Raw genomic sequence first — 10,682 nt, 5'->3', positions numbered from 1 at the left:
ACAAGAAAAGAAAGAAAATATTCATAACTAGAGTTGACTCTATGAATCCCAAACTAGGGCATACATACCAAAGACACACAAAAAAAATCACAAGTGTTAGAGAGAAAAAAAATAATTCATTAATAAAGAAACAAGAATCAGACTGACAGAATTTTTTTAAATAACATCAGATATAAAAAAGAATGAAGTAATAGCTTTATTATCTTGAAAAAAATCACAAATGGAAACATTTAGATCCTTATAAAATGTCATTGGCATAGGAAGGCATAATAAAAAAATATTTTCAGGAATACAGACCACAGATAATTTGCCTTAATTTGTGTAGGCAGCACTTAAATACTAATATTATTTTAACAGTTAAAATATACTCTATGATCTTTGAGGTTGGGGAAAAGAGGATGACCAAGTCATCTTGAAATAATTCAGTTTTATGAAAAAAGTAAAAAGATCAAAAAAAAGACTTGTAGAAAAGAGAGATAAAACATATGCATAATAAAAATAAATAAATAAATAAACAGCTGGAGTGCCTGGGTGACTTAGTCGGTTCAAGTGTCTGCCTTCAGCTCAGGTGATGATCCCAGGGTCCTGGTATTGAGCCCTGCATCAGGCTCCCTGCTCAGTGGAGAGTCTGCTTCTCCCTCCCATTGAGAAAAAAAATTTGACTTATTTATTTGAGAGAGATAATCTTTAAATTTTACTTATTTATTTGAGAGAGAGTGAAAAAAGAAAAACATGCACACAGCCGAGGGAAAAACAGAGGGAGAGGGAGAAGCACGCCACTGAGCAGGGAACACCCTGCGGGGCTCTATCCCAGGACCCGGGTATTATGACCTGAGCTATAGGTAGACACTTAACTCAGGTACCCCAATAAATACAATCTTTTAAAAAAATAAATAATAATAAAAATAAATAATATTTCAGATAGTATGATTTTTTTAATGTAAGACTTGGTATAAAAACAGGATGACATACTTGTCTAATTATAGCAAAAGACTTTGATAAGTTTAGATGCAGTAGTACATAAAAAATTTAACTTCTTTCATTAACTGATAATTTAATTAGATTAAATTAAGAGACATCAAAATTTAGAGAATCTAATAGTCCTGATCTATTAATAAATGTAGCCATCCTGACCCCAAAACAAGAGTCTTCAGTAAGTATATAAGCATAAGTTGAACATTTACACAAACAGGCCATTATTTAGGCCAGAAGTATATGCCAATAAATTCCTAGAGTTAAATATCAGGCTATATTTTCCAAGAATAAGGCAATAAAATTAGAAAACAATGACCAAAATATTAAATTCATATAATTGGAAGTTAACTTCATACCTAAAAAGAAATAATACAGCTAATTCAGAAATTTTTTAAATTACAGTACTTTGGAAATATCAACTCTCAAAATGAGTAACGGACAGGTGGGGCAAGCAAGAGACTCATGGGAGGATTAAATCATGGGCCCCTGTATCTCATGTGCAGTAGAAGCAGTGGATGTGGAATTTCAGTTTTTCCACAACGTTCCACCACAAGCTGGTTAGAACTGTGCAAAAGCAGGAAGGGAAGCCCCAGTAAAGTGGACTGGGGATGCCAGAAGGGGAGGCTGGAAGGGGGCGCCTGGTGCTCAGTGCCCATTACAGACCCCACATTGAAATCCCCCACAGGAGAGACTCACCAATTTTAGGCCCCACAGGGGAAGCTGGAGGTTCATCTCCTGACTTTTTGTAGGAGCTTTGCAGCTCAGCTGGTGAGAATTCTCCATCACCCTGCCTTTCTCCAAGGGACTTTCCTTCAAGCACCCTTCCCAACTTCTTCCTCCTCCATGAAATAATGTTCCTCTCCTTTGTTTCTCGCACTTGCCTGTGATGGGACCTTAGCTTGCTCAGCCCAGACTGCCATTCTCTGCTCTTCCCAATTAAACCCATGCTGCTGGTCAAATAACTGGCAGATTAAGTTTAAGGCCAATCGAACTAATAAATTCAAGAACTTGCAAGGAACAAAATCAATATGCACAAATTAGTGGCACTCCTAGGTGCTCAGAAGGACCCATCAGAAAGAGACTGCTGAGAACGATCTCATTTACACCTGCATCCAAGATAGCAAGATACCCAGGAGGCCCCTGAACCAAGAAAGTGACAGCCCTGCAACAATGACGACAGACAGGGAGGGGAACACACGGAGATGGGGAGGCACTGTGCTCAGGGAAGAACCCACACTGGGAAAATACCTACTCTCCCCCAAAACCGGCTACAGAGTCCTCACTCTGGCTCCCGAATTTCTGGACTCGGCGCAAGCCTGGAGTGGGTGTGGACACGGGAAGGACCCCGCAGGGCTGAGGTGGGGAGAGCACAAGCACCAAAGAAGGCACACGCTCCCTGACTGCAGACCATCTGAGGAGCCCCAGGAACCAAATCCGCGAGCATACAAACACAGACAAGGACCAAGGATCACCCGAGCCCAGAAAGTGGGGACCCCACAGCCCCGCGCACAGCACAGCAGGAGGCCACGTCTCCTCACACAAAACGACGGAAGCCCCAGTGTCTACACAGGGCGCCCTTTCTCTGTGGGGTCCTGAGACCACGAACCCCTTGACAGTCCACTAAGGGACTTCTCCTCACCTCCTCCAGCGTCTGGTCCTTAGGAGGTTGGACTGCTGCCAGTGTGGGCGCGTCCTCCACAACAGGTCCGGTCAGTGTGGATGCAGAGCCACACCCTCCTCAGCTCGTCCTGTCAGGGTGGGAGGCGCCCCACATTCTCCAGAAGTCTCCACAGTGGGTCCTGAAAAGGCAGGGCTCAGGTCCCAGCTGTGGCTGTGCAGCCTGGGCTCAGGGCGGGAGCTGGGGTCTGGCGCCCTCTGCAGGCGGTGGAAGGCAGTGCAGGACTGTGGGAGCTCACCCTTCAGTGGAAGGTCCTGCTCCCTCCCCGGGTCCAGCTGAGGCCATTTCATTCCGGAAATTCAAAGTGCATGGAGCCCAATACCCCCCAACTTCCCCCCAAATAGCTAAGGAACAATGAATTGGAAACAATGTGGAATTACAACAGTCCTTGACCCAAACAGTGTCACTGAACATGGCCCTGATGCAGACCCACACTCTGACCTCAACTTGGTCTCAAGCCTGGACCCTACCCTAATCCAAGACCCTAACCCTAGCCCCCAACCCAAACAATGTTCACAAGAATCAAGAGGTAGAAACTGCAAATATCCATCAATGGCAAGTGCATAAGCAAAGTGTGGTAAAGGGTTTGAATTTGGGTTCAGGTTCAGGTTTTAGTCAGAGTTCTAATCAGGGTTTGGGTTTAGTGTTATGGTGAGGATTTAGAGTGAAGGACAAGGGAACAGAGTTATAGTTTAGGGCTTTAAGTTTATGATTTAGGCTTTAAGACTCAGGGCTTATGGGATAAAGTTCAAGGTCAAATTTGGGGTTTGACTTCATGCTGAGATTTGGGTTCAGGTTTCATGACTTGGAGGTCTGGTTTAGGGTTTGAGTTCGTGGTTCAGGGCTTGGATCCAGGGCTCAGGTACAGGCTTTGGGTTCCATTCCAGGTTTGGGATTCAGGGTTCTAGTTTGGGCTTTAAGGTCAGCTTAGGTTTCAGTGTTGGTAGGGTTTAAGGTTAGGTTTAGGGATGACACATTTTCTTCAGTTGTCATCATGGACAAAAAAATTCTATCTGAAGTTTCTAAGTCAGAAATGTATTTCATCTGGGGGCGCCTGGGTGGCTCCGTGTGTTAAGCCTCTGCCTTGGGCTCAGGTCATGATCTCAGGGTCCTGGGATCGAGCCCTTCATCAGGCTCTCTGCTTTACGGGGAGCCTGCTTCCCCATCTTTCTCTCTGCCTGCCTCTCTGCCTACTTGTGATCTCTGTCTGTCAAATAAATAGAATTAGTAAAAGCTATTATATGATCTTTTACAAACCATTTCCTATCTTTGCCTTCTCATGTGCCAAGACAGACAGGGATTATTTAAAACCCTGAAGAGAGTGCTCTTGCTTTTAAATTGCCTGTAACCTTCGTGTAATAGATTTATGATTGATGATAGATTTAGTTAAAATATAACTATTTAAAATATTTACTCTCAGTAAACGATTTCAACCTATGCTCATTTAAGTAACTTGGTGCATAATCCCTTTTCTATTAAACCATAGTGCAAGGACCAATGCCACGTTTCCGAGAGAACCCCAAGCTATTTTTCTAGAATGGCCATATGCATATATATCAGGCGTCCTGTTTTCACTCCCTTTGTGGAGCACCTACCCTGGAGGTCATGTAATAACCAATGACCAAAAAACAAACAAAAAACCCAAACATCCAGGTCGAAGTGCTATCCCTGCCTGGAGTTGAGGAGACTGCTCAGACAGATCCCAGGCAGGCATCTCAGCCCAGGCCTGTGCTGGGGAAGCTGTTTCCTGGCTTTGGGCGCAATCTGGAAGCCAGCAAACTGACCCAAGAGTGCAGCTGGCCTTTAGGACTGATGATCTTTTCGCAGCCAGGCTGCCCGTGGACACCCGCTGAGGGAGCCAGGCTAGGAGTCCGCCAAGCGCAGGCGCTGGCAATGGGGCAGCATGCTAGGGCATAGCCCTGCACCCCAGCCAGGGCTCAGGCCCCTGGAGTGAGGGGGCAGGGCCGGCGCAGAGAAGGGTCTTTCCTAATTTCCAAAGCTGGAAGTGAGCTCTCAGAGGACTCAGGAGGGAGGGGGGCGGGGGCGGGGTGGGGGCGGCCAGGAGAAGGGGCTTTGCTAATTGCCCAGGCGGGAAGGAGGGGCGCACAGCGCCAGGGTGCTGTGCTGCAGCCCATTCGGGACTGCAGGAACCACCATACTCGCTGCCCCTGCGCTCCCACGCTCCAGCTTAGCCCCAGAGGCCGCGGTGTCCCGTTCTCATTCCTGCCGCCTGCTGCCCCTCCCTGACCCATGGCTTCTCTGGAGGACCCTCTGCTCACAGGTAAAGTGACACCTCGACGCGCCCTCACCTGAAGCAGAAAACGCAGGACAGGAGCGGGGAGGGGGGGGTGGTGGAGTGGTCAGGGCCCAGGCAACCGCCAACCCCAGGGCACCAGGACCACCCAGGACGCCGCGCCACACCCCCTCCGCAGGGGGTCGGGCCAGGACATCGCCACAGGAGGTACCCCCCCCACCCCGCCAGTGGGCAGGCTAGCCCCCATAGTTCGGCACCCCCACGTGCATGTCAGAGCCTCCTGCCATTCCCAGGGCACCAAGAACCCAGAGAGTGAGGCCTTGGGTGCTTTCTAGTGACAGATTCAAGGCAATTCTTCGACTTTGGGACTTCAGAGTTAACATAGTTTTCATTTGTGATTATTATTTTTGTGTGGGCCATAGCTTTTCTTTTGACCTATGGTTGTTTTCACTCCCGGTTCTGAAGAAGCCCCTAAATCCTAACCCTGTTGAGGACTCCGAAAGCTCTCAGAGCAGCAGTGCTGGGGGACAGTGTGGACACATGGTTTGGTTTCTCCTCTGGCCTGCTTCTGTGGCAGCCCCGCTCTGTCCTCCTCAGACTTCAGAGCAATATCTGAACAAGTGGAGAAGCGACCAGGGGGTCAGGAAGGTGGCCACCGAAGAGTGACTTCTTTGGAGGGTGGCTGAGCTAGCAAGTGAGCATGTTAGTCCAGCTCTGCCTGCATTCAGTATGGAGCTGAACAGGGGCCAGGGAAGGGGAGGAGGAGCAGAGAGCAGGGACAAAGGGACCAAAGAGGAGATTCAGATGAAGGGAAGTAATGGGGAGGAAAAAGAAGAAACTCTAGAAGACAGGCATGTAGAAAGGAAAAGGGATGAAGTGGGCATTGGGAAAGGGCACCACCAGGGAAGGAGAGAGGGGAAGGAAAGAGGGAGGAAAGAGGAAAGGGGAAAGGGAGAAGGGAGGAGTCAGCATGCCAGGGCTCCCCCTGCATCTGAAGAAGAGGTGGCTGGTCCAGCTTGTCAAACAGGGTGCTCACTCTTTGGCCCCAGTTTCTGCTCCCAGTGCTACTGGGCTTTGCAAGGAAGGCAGGCTGTCCCTTGAGACCTACTGGAGCCGACTGGAGCCCACAGGAGGATGGGAGAATTAAGATGCCACCGGGTCCTGTCCTGAGCTGCTCCCAGCCACCAGCCTCACCACATGGTGCAAGAGGGACCCCAGAACAAAGGAAGGATACAGGCCAGCATGTCTGCTGGTGGCCCTGGGCACTTAGCTCATCGCAGTGAACCACACCGCCTCCTCAACCCACGCTTTTAAAGCCTCCTTTTTCATTTCTGGCTTTCATGTCTGTAGGAACATGAGGCAGATCTAACTCATCTCCGACAGACAATTCTGACTCACCCCGCGTCAGATTTTTATGAGTGGCTGTGATAGAGTAAGATAGCAATGCTCCAACAAACGGACTGTTTCCTCCCACTTGACCTCAACAGTCTTATACATTTTCTTAGCGAAAACATCTTGTCTCCTTCCATTAAGCTCATAACGTGGTCTAATAGTATACATGCGCCTTCGGTAGATGCGAAGCGATACAGAGGTCCTTTTTTTTTTTTTTTTAAATTTTACAAGGTAAAGTCAGTGAACACATCCAACTTGACCAATACGTCTCTAAAATGTCAATCCAGGCAAAGCTTTTTCTGCCTACAGTTTGGAGCCTACGTGGTGACATTTTTAAAATGCTTTCAGTCCCTCAGTGAGGCTCTTAGAAGCTAGCCAGGGCTTACTACGTGCGAGGCACTGTGTCAGGTGTTGGAGCTAAAGGGAAAGAGAGCTTGGAGGCTGGCTGGGGAGGGACATCCATGACACAACCACAGCTAGAAACGGAGGCCAGTGCTAGAAAAGAGAGAGCAGGCTGCATGGAGAGTGTGTACCATGGGGCTTGTGAGCTCACGAATAAGTGGGAGTAACTGGAGTGGGGAGATGGGGGAGAGAAGAGGGTCTTCCCATCAATGGGAATCACCTGTGCTTGGAGGCAGGTGCCATGAGAGGTCTCCACAGGAAGAAGGAGGCAGTGTGGTTGAAGGGCAGAGAGATGGGGCAGAACAGGCATCAGTCAGTTGGAGGGGTATGAATAGACTGATGGGAGGATTATGGGTGCCTTTGGAGGACTGAGAATTTGTTAGAAGATCAGTGCAGATTTCTATGGAGACAAATGCCAGGAACTGATAGGTCTTTGAAAGGTCACTCTGGCTGCCTTTTGGCAAAGGGGTTGGTAAAAGGCACTTGCAGGTGTGAACACACCAGGTGGGAGGTGAGTGCAGAAAATCCGGTGAGGGAGCATGGGAACTTGGTCCGGGGGTATATAAGGGAGAATAGCCTTTAAGGAGTTCCACAAATTGGCACCAGCTGTGGCTTCATTACAGAGCTGGAAGGGGGAGGTGGGTGTGTCCTGGAAGTTACAGAAATTACATGAGAAAGGGAAGTCTTTTTAGATCTCTTTTTCAACTACAGGAACTCTCACCTTATTGATAGAATTCCAGAGTGGGAACCAATGATATGAGGACATCTTTGAAATGTCTGAATATATTCTTCGACATCTTTGAAAGTGACGAGGAGACCTTGGCCTTAGGAGGCCTTGGCCCTCTTTGTAGCCAGAAAGATTTCACGTACAGATTTGAGTTCTCCATTTTAAAGTCAAGGAGTCAGTCCTTCCAAAGGACACCTCCTATCATTTTACCCTCTCATTATACCTCACGTGCTGGCATCTCCAAGACCCTCTGTTCCAGGTTGAGAGTATCCACTTTGGCCGGGCTGGTCTTGCCAAGAACACCACCACAGGAAATCTAGAGCCTATAATGCTATTAATAACATCATCTAGGACTGTGTTTGCTGCCCTCATAGCCTCTTCCCACCATGACTCACTGAAGCTTTTAACACATTGTATCCATTAAGCTATAGTTCCCAAAGCTCATCTTCTCTAGTGCCATTAATTTTTAGGGGACCAGGCAAACCTTAAACTTGTCCCCCCTAATTGGACCCCTGTTCCCCCACAATCTATTTGAAAGCCTTTCACCATGATTCTTGAATGAGATCTGAGACCACTGCTGGTACCTAACACTTCTTGGCACCTTGTCTGTTAGGTTCTTGGAAGAGGAGATGGCTATGGAGGTGAGTGGGAATGGGAGTGGGAGGATTTCTCCCTTCACTTCCCTTTTTGTGTTTTCAAATAATGGGTTTTGAGGGGGCCGGAAAGTTTAACCAGACCATTTATTTTCCATCTCCCATCGATAAAAAGTTTACCACTCCCCACTGGAAGAATTTATATCTTTCCTTTGAATCTACAGGAAAATCTCCCAAACCCAGACCACCACCATGTGGATTCAGCCATCTTCTGATTCACCTCCAGATTGTCTCCTCCTAACTGCTCAAGCCACAGGTTAAGGGCGAAATGTTCAATGCCCAAGCAATTAAGTGGGGAACACGTTTATCTAAGCAATTGCATGCAGCTCTCTATCTGCATACAGGGGGTCTCTCCCAAGCCTTTCCAACCTCAGCAAAAGAAGACAAAGCCCCAGCAGTCTGGGGTATATATCATTCATTCATTCCTGTGTTCAACACTCATGGCGGATCCCCAGCAAGACAGTGGGAGAGCAAGGAATGGAGAAATCCTGGAAGCTGAAGTCTGAGGAGGATTTCAAATTCAAGTCAGAGATGAAAGAAACATCTGGACTTGGTCCTCAGGTACATGCAGTATTCTGAACTGAGGCTAGAACCAGAGACCATTCTAATGAAAGGCCTCTACAGGTGGGTTCTCACAGGTGGGCCCCAACTCAGTTTCGTGTATATTCATTCATGAAATAGCTCTTTGGGTCAACATGCAGAAGAAAACCATTTCAGAAAACTGACAATGAGGAGAGGAAAGGGAAGCCAGAAGGCTTGTGAATGGGGAGAGAGGAGGAGCCAGGGCAGAAAACCAAGAATCCCTCCCTGCCCTCCTTGCTGCCAGGGAGGTCTGAGGGACTAGTTTCCACCTGGGATCCCAAGTCCAGAACAAAAGCAGCGGGGCCATGGCGGGGGAGGGAAGGGGGTCCTCAGCATGGGCGCATGGGGCTGCGGAAAGATGGGGGCTAGCGTGCCTGCTGGCGGGGGGCACCTCGCAAGGCGCTGTCCCCAGCCCGACCCCATGAGGACCCGGGTTTGGCGCAGCGTCCGGGGTGGTCCCGGTGCCCTGGGGTTCCGGGAGGCTGGGCCTCCACAACCTCCCTCTCCGCCCCCAGGTCGGGTCCGCGCTTTCTGCTCCAGGTGAGGGCGCGGCGCGGTGTCACTTTACCCCTGTGCAGAGGGTGGTCCGGAGAAGCCTTGGGGCAGGGAGGGGCAGCAGGCAGCAGGAGCGGGACAGCGGAGCCTCACATGGGAGCGTATGGGCGGCGAGTCCGGTGGGTCCTGCAGTCCCGACTGGGCCGCAGCACAGCACCGCGGCGCTGCCCGCCCCTCCTCCGCCAGCCCCTCCACCTCCTCCCAGACTCTCAGCCACATCCTCTGTGAGCTCACTTCCAGCTTCGGCAATTAGCAAAGCGCCTTCTCCCCGCCGCCCTCCACCCGCCCCCGCCCCCCTCCCTCCTGAGTCCTCCGCGAGCTCCCTTTTCGCTTTGGCAATTAGCAAAGCCCCTTCTCCGCGCCCCCCCGCCCCCCTCCCTCCTGAGGCCCCGCCCTGGCTGTGGCGCGGGCGGAAGCCCCGGGGGCTGCAAGCTTAACCAGCGCTGGCGCTGGGCAGCCTCCTAGCCTGGCTCCTTGAGCGGGTGTCCACCCGCGGCCTGGCTGCAAAAAGATCATCAGTCCTGTTAACCCTGGCTGCACTCTCCCGTCAGTTTGCTGGCTTCCTGATTGCGCCCAAAGCCATGAACCAGCTTCCCCAGCACAGGCCTGGGCTGAGATGCCTGCCCAGGATCTGTTTGAGCAGTCTACTCATCTCCAGGCAGGGATGGCACTTCCACATGGATGTTTGGGTTTTTTTTATTGTTTTTTGGTCATTGGTTATTATTACATGACCTCCAGGGTAGGTGCTCCACAAAGGGAGTGAAAACAGGATGCATGATATACCCCTCACCTCCCATGCTGTCTTTCTCTTAAATAATAAGCACTGCTGAACTATCTTAGATTCTGTACCTTCTCTCCAGCCATGAACCTATCACTGTCTTTAACTCTTGAAAACTTCATTAGACAAATTAATGTGGTGAAGGAAGCAATATGAGAAAGCCTATTAATCTGATGAGCATGGAACTGAACAAACCCTATAGATACTTTCCCTTTGATTTCTAGCCTATCAATACCTACAGTGAGTCACATACACTCAAGATTATTGTTTTTATTGTATACTTCATATATTCATTGATTTTGGACTCGTTATCATTTCGTTGAAGTGTTAAACTATGGTAATAAACAAACTTTTAATTAACTTTTCCTCCTATGATACAAATATAACTTGCACTTGAGCTTTAGCTAATTTTATGTTCTAAAATTGCCAAAACAAAATGATCAAGGTTTCTAGATTATTTACTGTATTTTCTACTATATAATATTGTTCTATCTCTTCTGTATAAAGAAAATGAATGCTTGGGGCTCTTGGGTGGCTCAGTGCATTAAAGCCTCTGCCTTCTGCTCAGGTCATGATCCCAGAGTCCTGGGATAGTGTCCCACATCAGGCTCTCTGCTCAGCAGGGACCCTGCTTCCCTTCCTTTCTCTCTGCCTGCCTCTCTGTCTACTTGTGATCTCTGTCTGTC

This window comes from Mustela nivalis, assembly GCF_964662115.1.
Source record: "Mustela nivalis genome assembly, contig: HAP1_SCAFFOLD_158, whole genome shotgun sequence".
NCBI lineage: Eukaryota > Metazoa > Chordata > Mammalia > Carnivora > Mustelidae > Mustela > Mustela nivalis.
The sequence above is the reverse complement of the archived record's forward strand: the minus strand, read 5'-3'. Positions refer to the sequence as shown.